The sequence below is a fragment of the Triturus cristatus genome, chromosome 5_2 (assembly GCF_964204655.1).
Source record: "Triturus cristatus chromosome 5_2, aTriCri1.1, whole genome shotgun sequence".
In the NCBI taxonomy this organism is placed as follows: Eukaryota; Metazoa; Chordata; class Amphibia; order Caudata; family Salamandridae; genus Triturus; species Triturus cristatus.
The window spans coordinates 966,662,929-966,676,594 of record NC_140588.1 but is presented as its reverse complement, the minus strand read 5'-3'; the positions used below and the strand labels follow the sequence as shown (position 1 = coordinate 966,676,594).

Genomic DNA, 13,666 nt, shown 5'->3' with positions numbered 1-13,666 from the left:
TGCTGCTGTCAGTCCCAGGCTCAGCGAGGGCGTGCTATAAAGGTCAGACACCTTCCCTACGGCATATTAAAGTTTTAAAGATCTCTAGAATTGTACTGATGTGGTCGTTAACAAAGAGAAAGGAGAACATTTTTCGGTCTCGTGTCTAGCATCGCATTGCGCAGCACGAGACATTTTGTAGGGGGTTTCAGAAACCGAGCTAGGAATCGCACATGTACGAGCATGTGCTTTTCCTTTTGGGGCACGCTATTGGGCTTTGCGTGCGTGTTTTTTTACAAAGAGCACGCAATAGGCCAAAGGCGGGTGCATTGCTCCACCCATGGCCTATTGGTGTCTGTTACGCGCAGTAGCAGCATATGTTTCCAATTATCGTGCCCAGACACAGGCGCGATAATTGAAACCATATTTTTCGCTGTGGCGTGCGCGCACCACTCGCGGGCTTCTTCGCTTGCGATCACTTTAGCGATCTGTTTCAATGCCGCTTTTTTCCTTTGGATGTTTCCCGCCCAAGCACGCTGAGGGCATAGGTGTCGATGATAACGAAACTTGGGGAAAGTACTGAAGAGGTAAGCATAAAAATCTTCACCATCATGGCGCAAACTGGGAACTGTTTCGTCTTCTAGTTGTTTAGAACTGGGCTTCAAGGTGTTTAAATAATCTCGGTTAAAGTTGTAAAACTCATGGTTTCCCCCAAACATGGTGGAAGGGGGCTTTGCCTTTGTCAATTTCTCCTAAAACAGTCTGAAGGTACAGGTGTGAGGTTAGGTACCGTGCTTTAAAGCAGTCTGACGTCACCGAGCTGCAGGATGAAACGGGGGGGGGGGGCTGCTTATTACACGCATCAATCGTGCTTCTGAGCAGAGCCAGGCTGTGTCTTTAGTACCGCGTCCTCGTCTGCTGGAAGTTGCTGCCATCGTCTTTGTCCATATATTGAACGTCTGCTATGATTCTAAAAGTGAAGCACGGCCAGGGGCATCCTGTGTGGTTACTCGGTTCGGGATCCATAGCCCTGCCAGCAGCAGTCCTGGACACCTAGACAAAATGGTATAGAGGCCGAATGAAACAGTAACCCCAGAAATACGGAGACCGAAATGCCTAGTTCATGGACACGTTATCTTATTATTCTATTCAACTGATATGTAGAATCGCACTCGTACTTCCAGGTGGGGGAGCCAATGAAGGCTCGAGCCTGGCGCGAGCCAGAGAGCAGGTACAGGCTCTGCCGCGTAGCTCCGTGACTCGCTAGCCAGTGGCGTAGCAAGGGGGGCGCGAGCCCCAAATACAAGCAAGGAAAATGACCCCATCTGCTAGTTTGGTAGTAAAAAACAGCAATGATTAGGGAAAAATGGGGCCCCTCAGCCTGTTCGGCTCTGGTGCCAGTGCAACTGCTGCACTATTGGAAGCTAGGCCCCAATCTAAGCGACCCGTTAATCTTTAGCTTCCTCGTCCCCTGCAACGATCTCTTACACTATCCCATCATTCTTCAAGACCCTCTGGACAATGAGCAGTGCTGCGTGTTATTATTTCCTACAATCAACTCCTCCTTGCTTTCTTTGCGTATCCATCCTTCTCATTCCTCCTTGCATTATCCCCCTTCATTTCCCTTTCTCTTTCCTGATTCCACACCTGCCCCTCCTGTCTTTTCCGTTCTCTTTCCTCAGTTCCATCTTTTTGCCCACTGTTCTCCATCATCTTCCGCTACTCTTTCTTCCTCTCTTTCTCCATATCTTTGTCTAAACTTCTTCCTGCGTTCTGTGTCCCAATCCATCTCTCCGCCACATCCCTTCTTTCTCCCGTCAATTCGCAACCACACACACTTTTGGTTTACACCCTCTCGTTTTCTTAGTGTCTTTATCATCCGCTTTTTCTCCTTTTGCTGACCTCTTTGGTCTTCCTCACATTTACCCTTTACTCCATCATCTCTCTATTTCTGTTCTTCTTCCTTTCCGTTTTCATTGATGTGCTCCACTTTGCTTTTTCTTCACAATTCCCTCTTCTGGCCACTTTCCTCTATCTCACAAACACACCCCTCCCCTCTGGCGGCCCTCAACTTCTATCCTACGTCATTCTTTAATGCTTGTACATCTCTTTAAACACCCACCTATCACAGCTACACCAACACGCCCCCTAAACCTCTCTCTCTCTCTCTCTCTCTCTCTCTCTCTCTCTCTCTCTCTGTCTGTCTGTCTGTCTGTCTGTCTGTCTGTCTCTCTCTCTCTCTCCTGAAACAGACATACAGATCTCCCTTACAAGTGCATGTCAAGTCTTGCCCTAAGAAACACATCCCTTAAAATGCACTTATGGGTCACTCCGCCGTAGGCACCTCTCCCCCCACTCGCACACTTCATTTACAAACCGCTTCCCCGGCCACATATCTTCTTTACACATTTCTACCATACATTGTATATCCACAAAACATACACACACAGCTATTTTCGACACAACGTTCTCTTACATAGTCTCCATGAAGACGTGTAGCCCTTAGAGGCCCACAATACACTTAAACACATAACTCACTTGCACAGATCCCCGTTGCACTCCGATCGCAAGTAAACGCGCATCTCCTTACCACTTAGCAACCTTACACAACAGACACACACAAACACACACATGCACGCACATTTCACTCACAAGCACACATTGCTTCAACAGCCAACATTTCCCTTACATATGCACATCCCTTAGGTGTACACCGCTCCTAAACACAAGCACAGTTCTCCTTATCTCTTTATCCCGTTTAAAGACACTCACCTCCCATACACAACTGCACACATGATCCTTACACATAATTTCTCTTAAACACTCACGCTTACACACACACACACATCTCCCTTTCACATAATCCGTGTGTCTTTTGGAAACCATGTTTTTCTCCGTCTGACTTATTTTCATCTGACCTCTCACACTCTAACATCCCTCTTCTTCTACTCCACAGTGGAATTTCTCAACACATTTCTCTTTCTCACCTCAGCTGTGTGTTCTCTTGCTCACTCACAGCCTTTTCTCATTTTATCGTCCCCTGTCACCTCGATGTTCTTTCTCGAGCATATGTCGAATCAGAATCTCTGCATTTTACCCACAGCTTCCATTACCTTATCACCCATGCCTCTGTTCCCTTATCCAGCAAATATGTACAATTACAAAAAAGTTATCTACAAAACTGGCCCTTAACACCTAAATGCATGTCTCCCTCCTTTAGGTGCAACTAAATCTTATTCTTTAAACAAGAAAGAAGTCACATTTCTGAAAAGAGAAAATACATTACAGAAGCAGACTATTATGTTTTCAAAGAAATAGCACCAGCTGCAACCCACATACCTACGGAAATAATCATTCTGACCACGTTTTCGAGTGGAAATTACACTTGATAAAAAATGTTGTTTTAAACCCAAAGCATTTTGATGGGGTTTGTAAAGTATGCATTTTTTGTTGTTGTTAATAAGTGCCTCATGCCACGCTTTCACATTAATAGGGACTGCTTCCCTTTCTTTAGACAAGCCGCATCTGAAGAAAGGGGTGTGCCGCCATTAAAGTGAAACTGCTGCATGGGGTGCTTTTAAAAAAAAAAAAAAAAAAATTTGTTAAGCTGAGAAATGCTTTTTTTTGTAAAAGCTCCCCATACTGCGCTTTCACTTTCATGGTGAGCACGCCAATTTACTTAGACACAGTTCGTCTAAAGAAGGGGGCATGGCCTCTATTAATATGAAAGATTGTCATGGGGCGCTTGTAAACCACAAAAAAGATTTGCAATGTAATTGGTCTCGCATTCGCGAGAATTTAAGCTATTGTCATTTACAATGCTAGTAGCTCAAACTCTTGTAAATGCGAAACCTATTGCATTGCAAATGCTTGTTTAAGTGCAAGCCACTGATATTTTCGTGTAACCAGGGTGTTTGGGTCTGTCTATTAGTTCTTGCCTAATGCATCGTAACCTCTTCTGTTCGAACATGGACGCTCTGGCTTCTGAAACTGTAAAGAGCATAGGTCCGCCTGTCTTCTTTCTCTTGCTACAGCAGCCAAATTCTATTTGTGAAGAGTAAAGTGATCCAGACAAGTTAAGACAGCAGAACAATGGATGTAAAGTCGCGGGGAGTGGAGCGCCAAGAGGATCGATGCAAACTGTAGCCTTGTAGAACACAGAGGTGGGAGGGAGAGGGCTTGAGGGCTCGGCGCTTCATTGACCACTAAAGACGAAGAAGGCTGGACTAGTCTGCCGTGTTCGTGTTCCCATTCCCCTGTGTAGGTTATGTGCCCCGGCGTTATAATTATATTTAGTGCCAGAAAGAGATTTTTCACTAAGCTTACATAATCAGTCTTTTGTGTGAACAAGCTTAATCTCTAGAAATCACAGCGGTGGGAGACATCAGCGCATCACTAACATGAGTGATAGCTGAATCTTTTTTGATCAAAACGAGCAATTTCACAAACGTGATTTTCAAACAGGTCTATTTATAAATATTGAACCCAAGCCAATGAGAGCGGAAAAATAAGCAGCGTGCCGCGCGGATGATCAAGGGAAACCTACAGTTAAAAACAAACTGTGCGAGGAGGTGGCTCAACATATAATGCTGCCCACTTTGGAGCAGGAGAACAGGGTTCGAGCCTCAGCGGGAGCTGCATCATTTAATTATGAATAAATAATCTGAGATCTCGTGCATATTAAATAAACAGCGTGGGGGAGGGCAGGAAGCTGCCAGATGTGGAAATGCGAGCAGCAAAGAAAAAAAGTAGTCCCTAAATAAAAAGATAACAGCGAGCAGCGTAAGTTACTGTAGTTGGTCGATGCTGCTTCCTTCAAAAACTGAAAAAAACGGAAGTGACATATCGGACCACCAGCCAACAATGAGCGAAATAAGAACAGCAATGCCAGATTCCACCAATGGCAAACGACAAAACAAAGAGAAACGCAATGGGTGAAGTTTCACTAGTAATACAGATTACTTGATGCCTCATAGAGGCAGCGCATGCGCTGCCTATGCAAAACCTAGAAACAGACTTCCAAGCGTACTCGAGGTGCAATAATCTGCGCATCACAGGTGTTTCAGAATCTGCAAACACCGGGCGGATAGAGATGTTTGTGGAACAGATGCTTGCCACGCTCATTTGTCAAGAGAACATGTCAAACATACTAGTGTGCCTGTAGAGCACTGAAGGCGCAAACTCTGCCGTGGGGTCCCCCTGCTCCCCATTTTCGCCAAATTACTCAATTTTTGCAACCGGGACACAGTGCTGCGCCGAGCGCATGAGAAGGAACTCCACTATCAGGGGTTTCAGGTATCCTTTTACTTCGATTTTACTGCAGATGTCCAGGCAGAGAGGAGAGAATTCCTACACATAAAATGTCCACGTCAGACAACTAATATACCATATGCCACGTTAGATTGTGCACGCCTGCGCATCGAGTAAGAAGGTCAACAAGATCAGCGCAACTCTGAAGGTGGCCAAAGATTTCCTGAAGTCCATCACGATTTGGAAACCAACTCAACGAACAACGGAAGAAGTGGACTCCGACAAGTAATACAGACCTGGAACATTAACTATAATGAAAGGAGATGGAAATTGAATACACTGTACCAAAGAGCACAGGAACTGATGAACTGGTCTAGGACTCTATCTCCCGCCACCACCAACCATAACTGGCAAACTAGTATGCCCAGCCAACTCTGCACCATCGGAGGGATACGCAGATGGATCTGATAAGTATACTGACTGTAATGGCTGTATTGGAATTGTTGATAACAAGTTGTCTGAGTTTATTTGGGATCATACATTTGACATGATTTGGATTCTGAAGTGGGTGGGGGCGGATTCGGGACAAAGCTATGTTGTTAGTTGGTATTATCATAGTGCACTGACATCAGATGTAGCAGATATATACATGATTACACTGCAAACAGCTCGAATCGCTTCCATGAACTTAGGTGGTTAACAACTGATCCTGTAGCATTGCTAATCCATCTCTCATAACATTGAATGCTATTTAAATGCAATTACAATACAATAGGTCTTAAGAACCCCAAGAAAATAAGGCAGGTAATAGCCTATCTCAATCAACACCATATTCAAATGGCACTCCTACAAGAAAAACACCTGACGAAGCGCAGAGAGGCGAAGGTGGGCACATTGTGGCGTGGAGATTAGGCTGGCCTCCTCCTACTCAACGTACCCAAGCAAGAGGAGTACTGACTCTAATTAAAAAAGGCACACCATTTGCGGTTAACCATATGATTACAGATGAGCAAGGTCGATATGCTAAACTCCAAGGCAGCTTATAGGGCATGCTACTCACAACTGTAAATGTTTACGGTCCGAATGTAGATAACCCCGCATTTTACGTAGGCATGTGGAATGTGCTGTGCTCACTTCCAAGACCTGAAATAATATGGGGTTGGGATCTGAAAACACACATCTTGATCGAAGTTAAGACAAATCGGCAATGCGTGGAGGACAGAACAGGCACGCGGCCATCATATTTCCTGTATTTCTGTGCCCTTTTTGCCTTCTGTGCCACTCGTTTTTCCTGCATTTCTCTGCCCTCTTTGCCTTCTGTGCCACTCGTTTTTCCTGTATTTCTGTGCCCTCTTGCCCTCTGTGACATTCGTTTTCCCTCGTTTTTTGTGCCCTTTTGCCTTCTGTTCCCTTCATCGTCCCTCACCGCCCCCGCCGCTGCGTCACCTGCGGCTTCGCCCCCTGACTGCCCACTGCCCATTCGCTGCCCCTGCCTCCCAGCTGCTCCTCCCTCCCACCTCCCCATATATGCTGGCCGCTGCGCAGCCACGAAGGCGTGCCTAAGGCAAGCCCGTCTGCACCCGTCCGCGCCTGGACCGCGCCCGGACCGCGCCCAGCGCCAGAACCCCTGGCCCCTGCACCCGCCACGACCGCCGCCACTACGACGCCAGCACTCTGCACGCTCTCAACTCCAGACGGACCCACACCTGCTTCAAGGATGCCCCAAAACACACACACGGTCCCTTCACCTGCCGGAACTGCAGCTACACCAGCCTCAGAGCCGACAAACCACCAGCCAAGAAAGACCCCAACCACCTCCGATGCATACTACTGAACACCCGCTCCTCATGCAATCACGCCGTCGAGCTCTGGGACCTGCTCAACACAACATCCCCGGACGTCGCCTTCCTGACAGAGACCTGGCTGAAAAACTCCTCCGCACCCGACATCGCCATAGCCACAAGATCACCCGCAGAGACCGCACCAACGGAGTCGGAGGAGGAATCGCCAACGTCCATAAGAACAGCATCAGGGTCCCGACTAGTACCGACGACGCGCTCAGCACCGCCGAACACATGCACTTCCAGATCCACACAGACCCTAACTCCACCCTCAGAGGCACCCTCGTCTACCGACCACCCGGACCGCGTCCCCAGTTCAGCAACTCCATCGCAGACTTCATCAGCACGCACGCCCTGACCTCCACCGACTACATCCTCCTCGGAGACCTGAACTTTCACCTTGAGAACAACAACGACGACAACAACTCCACAACGCTGATCGATAACCTCACCAACCTCGGACTAAAGCAACTCGTCACAACGCCCACCCACTCCGCCAGCCACACGCTCGACCCCGTCTTCTCCTCAAGCCCGCACGTCTCAGTCAGCCACACCACCGAACTCCTCTGGACCGACCACCGCTGCATCCACTTCGCCTTCCAGAAACCCACCACACACCACCGCACCCAACAAATCCCCCGCCGCTGCTGGAGTAAAATCACCGAAGACCAACTACATGCAAACCTTGCTCTCAGCCCACCCACCGAAACCTCCAACGCCGACGAGGCTGCCCACAGCCTCAGACGCTGGATCGAGGACTGCGCCAACACCCTCGCCCCGCTGAAGAAACCCCCCCCCCCACAGAGACACCAGCAAGAGGGACAGCTGGTTCACCCCAGAACTCCTTGCCTCCAAGCAAGCCTGCCGGAAACTAGAGAAGGAATGGCACAGTGAACAAACTCCGGACAGCCACGCAGCACGCAAGGACGCCATCCGCAACCACCACCACTTCATCAGGGCGGCCAAGAGGACCTCCTTCAAAGACCGCCTCGACAACAACGCACACAATAGCAAGGAGCTCTTCAACATCGTGAAGGAACTCTCCAACACCGACATCCCGCCGTCGCAAGCCCTGTGCGACTCCCTTGCCACCTTCTTCCACCACAAGATAGCAGACATCCACGACGGCTTCAACACCCAGACAGCCCCAACAGACAGCAACACAACAGACCCTACGCACACCATCGACCACGACCCCCTGCTAGCCTGGGCCAGCGTGAGCGTCGATGACACCATCAAGACCATGAGCACAATCCACTCCGGCTCTCCGTCAGACCCATTCCCGCACCACGTCTTCAACAAAGCAAGCAGCTCCATCGCACCCTACCTGCGCAACATCATCCTCTCCCTCGAGACTGCGACCTTCCCAGAGAGCTGGAAACACGCAGAGATAAACGCCCTACTCAAAAAACCTAAGGCAGACCCAAGAGACCTCAAGAACTTCCGGCCCATCTCTCTGCTCCCCTTCCCGGCCAAGGTCATCGAGAAAATCGTCAACAGACCGCATAACCGATCCCTTGAAGAAAACAGAATCCTGGACCCTTCCCAGTCAGGGTTCCTCAGCAACCACAGCACCGAGACTGCCCTCATTGCCGCCACCGACATCAGGACCCTAATGGACAATGGTGAGACCGCAGCACTCGTCCTCCTAGACCTCTCCGCTGCCTTCGACACTGTCTGCCACTGCACACAACGCGCAAGCCTCCATGCCGCAGGGATCCGAGACAAGGCTCTGGAATGGACCACCTCCTTCCTCTCCGGCAGAACCCAGAGTGTCCGCCTCCCCCATTCCGTTCCAAAGCGTCCGAGATCATCTGCGGCATACCCCAGGGATCCTCCCTCAGCCCGACACTGCTCAACATTTACATGGCCCCGCTCGCACAATTCGCCCGACAGCACAACCTCAACATAATCTCCTATGCAGACGACTCAACTGATCCTCTCCCTCACCAAGGACCCCATCACCGCCAAAGCCAACCTCCACGAAGGAATGAAGGTCGTCGCCGACTGGAGGAAGATCAATCACCCGCAGCTGAACTCGGACAAGACGGAGGTCCTCATCCTCGGCTCCAACCCCTCCGCCTGGGACGACTCCTGGTGGCCGACGGCACTGGGGGCAGCCCCGACACCCACCGACCACGCACGCAACCTGCGAATCATCCTCAACTCAACGCTCTCAATGACCAAGCAAGTCAACGCCGTCTCCTCCTCCTGCTTCAACACCCTCCGCATGCTCCGCAAGATCTAGAGATGGATCCCGACAGATACAAGAAAGACAGTCACCCAGGCCCTCGTCAGCAGCAGACTCGACTACGGAAACGCCCTCTATGCGGGAGCCCCGACCAAGCTCATCAAACGACTACAACGCATCCAAAATCACCTCGGCGCGACTGTTCCTCGACGTACCACAACACGGCCACATCACCCCCCACTTGAAAAACCTGCACTGGCTCCCCGTCAACAAGAGGATATCCTTCAAGCTCCTCATCCACGCACACAAAGTACTCCAGACTGGCCCAGCCTACCTCAACAGACGGCTCTCCTTCTACATCCCCCAACCGCCAGCTACGCTCCGCTGACCTCTCACTCACCACCGTCCCGCGCATCCGAAGAACAACCACCGGCGGGAGATCCTTCTCCCACCTTGCTGCCAAGACATGGAACACCCTCCCACTGAGCCTACGACAGACCCAAGACCTGCTGACCTTCAGGAGGATACTCAAGACCTGGCTGTTCGATCAGTAGCACCCCCCCCCCCGCGCCTTGAGACCCTCGCGGGTATGTAGTGCACTTTACAAATGAATGATTGATTGACTGATTGACTGTCAGAAATGAGGATATAATAAAGTAACACATCTCATGGCGATACAAGAGGAAAGGAGAGCGTCTAATGAGTTGGTCACGGTCTTTGAAGCCTGTGTTTGCGTTTGCAAATATAATTGTTGACATGGAAAATGGACGTGCAGCCCTGCCCTGTGTGCCCAAGCTGCAGCGATATCGGAATCCTTGGTACTGATTTCTTGTGTTTCTTTCCCCGTTGTAGGTGAACATGGATCATGCATATGGATCATGACTTAGGCCTTTCTCACAGATTATGGTCTTGTTAGACCAGAAGGCCCACACACAGCATTACTGTAGTAGTGGTAAAGGACCACTGCCCTTGCCAAGGGTTCAGTAGCCTGAGTCAGTGGTGGCAGCGTACAGTTTGTGACCAGTAATCAGTAAAGTGAACAGGCTTTTTATTTTTTTATTTTTTTTGTTGTGTCACTGGAGTGGGGCCTGCTGGCTTACTCCTGTTAAGTTCCGCTGCTGTGTACCTAACAAGCCATTGGTCTACATGTTAGTATGTAGCGCTGTACAGCAATTGTGAGTTTGTGTTGTAATGTATATATGCAAAATAACAAATATGTACAAACATTCTTGTCACATTACTGCCTCCACAAATCTCCTTTGTTAATATGGTATCTGATAGAGACTTCTAGTCACAGATTCCTTACCTTAGAATATTTCCCAGGTGTCCAACTGAATCAGGAAACTTTTTGTGAGCAGTACCCTGGCCAACTGGTAGGTGGCGTCGTTCGACTCCACGTGGCGTCGGTGGTGACATCCGGGCCGAAAGTGTCATGTGTGGTGCCTATATAGGTGCAACCACAGCGCTCTGATGTCAGTTCTTTTCTTTCCGCTTCAGTCAGCGCAGACTCTGAGAAGGGCTACCCAAGGCACTTTTTGACTGACCTTTTTTCGATGTTTTGTCGAAGATTTGTTAAGACTTTGTCTCTTGCTGTGCAGGATGTCCACCAGAAAGGCAGGTTTTAAACCATGTGGCGCCTTTCACCGACAGATAGCGGTGATGGACACGTAATTGGCTTGTCTCTGGTATCTTGAGTGAGACCACAACGCCAAGACATGCGAGGACTGCCACGCCATGCACCCTAAGACGTTGAGAGCCCTACCTGCAGTTCCTCGCCGCCTGACATTGATTTGCTTCGCAACGCTCCAGGTTTCAGTCACTGGAAGGTCCTGAGATCTTGGACGTCACCAAGCAGGCTTTGGACGAGTAGCGGGCTGTTGTCACTCAAGGCCTAGATCTGTGGTGGAGCCTGCACCTGGGCAGTCTCCGGCCCTCGCTGAACTTCAGGGGGCGGGAGCAACCCCCTCCTAACTTAAAGAATTTTACAAAGCCATTCACCTCATATTTGGGTGGCCTGACACCTCTGGAGCGCCCATGGGTACTATGGGTCCGGGAGGAGCCCCTACTGGTCTTCTGCCAGCAGGTTCGTCCTCCACGCCAGTTGGGCCCCAAGGATCCATTGATAGATAAGGAGTGGCGCCAGTTGTGCAACGTCTACCTTCCCCAGCACCTGCTTCAGCGCAGATCGCCCCGGTGCCCAGCAGTGACAGTGCCTCATCATTCTCGACTCCGATATGAAGCCGATGGGACAGACTCCCCATATTGGAGCCAGTGCCTTATTTATACCGCAGGCCTGGATTGTGTGGTGATTGCGAGGGGTCTACGGACTGTTATAGATATATAATGTATATATACATCTATATATATATCTGGTATAGCGATCAGAGGCAGTCAAGATAAATGTATTGACGTTGGTGCTTTAGTCAGGAGTTGCCCCCCCACCAAGCCATTACTCCCATTCAATGAAGCCCTTACCAATGTCCTACGCGGGGCCCCTGGTCCAAGCCCTGAACAGGGGCTCCTGTGCATAGCCCCAACCCCTCCCTTCCCCACCCAGAGAGCTTGGTGGTCCAGGCCTCCACCTCCAAAATCAACCCCAGTGCTTTCCCTACCACTACAGTGGATAGGGAATCCAAAAGGCTGGATACCTTCAGGAAGAGTATGTTCTCTTCTGCCAATCTGAACACCTTATGCATTTTGGGCCGATACTCCCATATAATCTGGTACTCTGTTGCACAGGTGCTGCCTATGATCTCAGAAGAGGCCTGAGCCATAAGCTGTCAAGCAATTGCTGATGGGAGGGATGCAGCCAAGTTCACCATAAGATGTGGGATGGACACAACAGACTTGCTCGCAGAGCGATATCCTCGTCAGTGACCCTGAGGCTCAACGCCTGGTTGAGAACCACTGGCTTTTCGGGGGATGTCCAAGCATCACTCATGCACATGCCCTTTGATGGCTCTCATTGTTCAGAGAGAAGAAAGACTCCGTGCTAGAGCACTTAAAGGACAGCAGGGCTACAGCCTTTCCATTGCCCCCTCACCAACCTCAGTCCGGCATCTGCACCTTTCGTACCCACGGAAGGGGGTTTCAACCACATCTCTACACACCTAGCCATCACGGCCAGCAAATCGCACAATCTTTTTGTGACTGAGGACGCAGCTCTTACAGACCACATGGGACAGCCATCCACAAGTCAGGCCTGTCCACTTCTCTCTGGCAGTCTCAGCCTCCACACCCCTTTGGTTTGCCCTCAAACCATCATAGGCATCTGGTGGGAGGCAGGATACTCCATCACCTGCAGCACTGGAAGGCACTTAACATTCAACTGTTGGGTTTTGCAGCTCATCCAAAGGGTCTACTTACGACAAGCTTGCAGACAGAGCAATGAGAGGTGGTACTTCATCAGCAAGTGTTAGTTCTCTTGGACAGCACAGCAGCAGAGAAAGTGCCGGCATCATATGTAGGTCGTGGTTGCTACTTTCTGGTGCCCAAGAAGGATGGATGCCTTTGTCCTATTGTAGACCTACGCATGCTCAATCCTTTCCTGAAAGAGGAGAAATTCAAGATGCTCATTCTTCTGCAAGTCCTGTCTGGCCTGGATCCAGGAGACTGCACGGTATCGCTGGACTTACAGGATGCATATTTTCATATCCCTGCCTGTCCACAGATGTTACCTGCAGTTCACGATCAGCCAAGAGCCCTTCTGTAACTCCAGTATTATAACTTTCATAAATTCACATGCTTAAATCATTGCCCTGTACCTTACATAAGTAATGTCATACTAGACATAGAACATAGAGGCCGTATGCCTTTCAGTTTAGTTACATATCCTAATTATTATTTAAAAAAGGACTTAACTTAAGAGGCAACCAATCCGGTCACACCACCCTGTAGAACCTTCCTGGGAGAAGCTCCATCCCTCACATTTTCTACCGCACGTCGGCCTAGGGAGTCTCTACTGAGCTCTGCTCAGTTTCCTGTCAGAACGCTTCAGGTGATTTCTCGAACACCATTTCTCCTCAAAATTTATAGATATAATTTAAGTCTCTGTGTATCTGTTGTTTGGGTGTCTCAAACTGACTTTTATTGTCGGACACACCTAAGAAGGGGCTCTTCAGACCCCGGGTTACTTGCAGAAAGAAGAGGCTGCACATTCTTGACCCTCATCAGGATTGCATATATTATCTTTACCCTGCTCATAAGACTGCAAGGTATGTCGCATTATTTCTTTTAAAACTTTAAAGGATCGTTAGGGGTGACTCCTTCTATGGCTGCAAAAGCTCAAGATCAGAAAGAATCCCGTCTCTGATGAGGAGAGTGACATTTCATCCATGTCTTCCTCCAAAACTCATCCAAAGAGATTTAGAGATGATCCTGCAGCTCCGTCCTCTCATAAACCACC

The 13,666-nt window shown here is 49.5% G+C and overlaps 1 pseudogene; it reads right to left on the bottom strand.

Moving 5' to 3' along the window:
- Nucleotides 1-472: 472 nt before the first annotated feature.
- On the bottom strand, nucleotides 473-1,692 carry LOC146829491 (manganese-dependent ADP-ribose/CDP-alcohol diphosphatase pseudogene; annotated as a pseudogene).
- Nucleotides 1,693-13,666: the final 11,974 nt, after the last annotated feature.